Genomic DNA, 2,124 nt, shown 5'->3' on the forward strand with positions numbered 1-2,124 from the left:
ACTTTTCCATGTTCCCCTATTTGTTTATGTTATAATCCTTCATTTTTACATCAAGTATCCATTTTTTACTTTACCCTGGTGTGTATGGTAAGATGTTGATCTATGATTAGTTTCTGCCATACTGTTTTCCAGTTTTACAAGCAGTTTTTGTCAAACAGTGATTTCTTCCCCGAGTAGCTTGAATCTTTGAGTTTAATGAACCCTAGGTTACCATGGTCATTAGCCAGTGTGTACTGATTTCCCTACCTATTCCATCAATCCACTACCCTTGATATTCTTGACCTTTTGTTTTTCCAGATGAATTTTGTTATTGTTTTTTCTAATTCTAGGAAATCATTTTTGTATAATTTCATTAGTATGGCACTGGATAGGTAAATTAATTTAGGTAGGATTGTCATTTTTATTATATTGACTCAGGCTATCCATGAGCAATTAATATTTTTTTATTGTTTAGGTCTGACTTTATTTATGTGAAAAGCATTTTATAATTTAGTTGCTGGATTTGTTTTTATTGGTATACTTATGAGTATTTTGTATTGCCTTCAGATATTTTAAATGGATTTTTCTTTTCTATCTCTTGATAGCGGACTTTGTTGATGGTAAATAAAAATGTTGATGATTTATGTGGGTTTATTTTGTATCCTGAAACTTTGCTAAAACTGATTACTTGCTTCTATTTGTATTTTTAATTGGTTCTCTGATATTCTCTACTTATACCATCACATAATCTGCAAAGAGTGAGAGCTTTGTTTTTTCATTACCTTTTCTAATTCATTCAGTTTCTTTTTCTGATCTTATTACAATAGCTACTGTTTCTAATATAACATTAAATAGTTGTTGTGATAATGAGCATCCATGCTTCACCCTTAATCTTATTTGGAGAGATTCTAGCTTATCTCCATTACAGAAAATGCTTGCTGAAGGTTTTAGATGAATTCCCTTTATTACTTTAAGGAAAGTACCTTTTAATCCAATGTTTTCTAATGTATTTATAAAAAATTGGCATTACATTTTGTCAAAGGCTTTTTCTGCATCTATTGAGATAATCATGTGGTTTCTGTTTTTTATTGATATGGTAAATTATACAGATATTTTTCCTAATATTGAATCATCCCTAGATTCCTGGTATAAAAACTACCTGGTCTTGGTGTTTAGTCACATGATTGCTGTAATCTCCTTGTTAGTATTTTATTTGAAAATTTGCATTAATCTTCATTATGGATAGTGGTCTATAGTTTTATTTCTCTGTTTTATCTCTTCCTAGTTTAGGTGTCACTATTATATTTGTGCAGCTGGGTGGCTCAGTGGATTGAGAGCCAGGCCTAGAGACTGGAGGTCCTAGGTTCAAGTCCGGCCTCAGACACTTCCAGCTGTGTGACCTTGGGCAAGTCACTTGACCCCTATCGCCCACCCTTACCACTCCTGGGCCAAGGATGGTCCCTAGCCCAGATGAAAAAGGAGGAGGGTTGGGCATGGGGCTAGCAACCCCACCCTGTAAAAACTACATCTGCTAAAGAAACTGCAACCTAAAGTAGGGGCAGCTGGGCTAGCTCAGTGGATTGAGAGCCAGGCCTAGAGATGAAAGGTCCTAGGTTCAAATCCGGGCTCAGACACTTCCCAGCTGGGCGACCCTGAGCGACCCATTGCCTACTGGTTGTGACCCTATTCTCCTAGAATGGAGTCCCAGGATAAAAAAAAAACCACTATATTTGTCTCATAATAGAATTTAGAAGAATTCTTTAGTCCCCTATTTTTTTCCAAATAGTTTATATAATCACTTCTCAGCCTTTTGGCTAAGATCAAGTGTAGTACCAAATAGTTTATGTAGTATCGATGTTAATTGTTCTTTGAATGTTCAATGGAATTCACTTGTGAATCCCTCTAGCCCTGCAGCTTTTTTCTCAGGGAATTTTTTGATGATTTGTTCAATTGCTTTTTCTGTGATGGGTTGAAGTATTCTATTTCCTCTTTTGTTATTCCGGACAATTTAGAGTTTTATAAATATTCATCTATTTAACTTCTATTGTCAGATTTATTGATATATAGTTGGGCAAAATAACTCCCAATAATTGCTTTAATTTCTTCTTCATTGGTTGTGATTCTACTTTTTTTTTTCATTTTGGA

General features: G+C 34.6%; 1 pseudogene; it reads left to right on the plus strand.

Moving 5' to 3' along the window:
* The first annotated feature begins 1,773 nt into the window (after nt 1-1,773).
* LOC123253184 lies at nt 1,774-1,915 on the plus strand (annotated as a pseudogene).
* The last annotated feature ends 209 nt before the right edge of the window (nt 1,916-2,124 follow it).

This window comes from Gracilinanus agilis, chromosome 6 (assembly GCF_016433145.1).
Source record: "Gracilinanus agilis isolate LMUSP501 chromosome 6, AgileGrace, whole genome shotgun sequence".
Classification (NCBI taxonomy): domain Eukaryota; kingdom Metazoa; phylum Chordata; class Mammalia; order Didelphimorphia; family Didelphidae; genus Gracilinanus; species Gracilinanus agilis.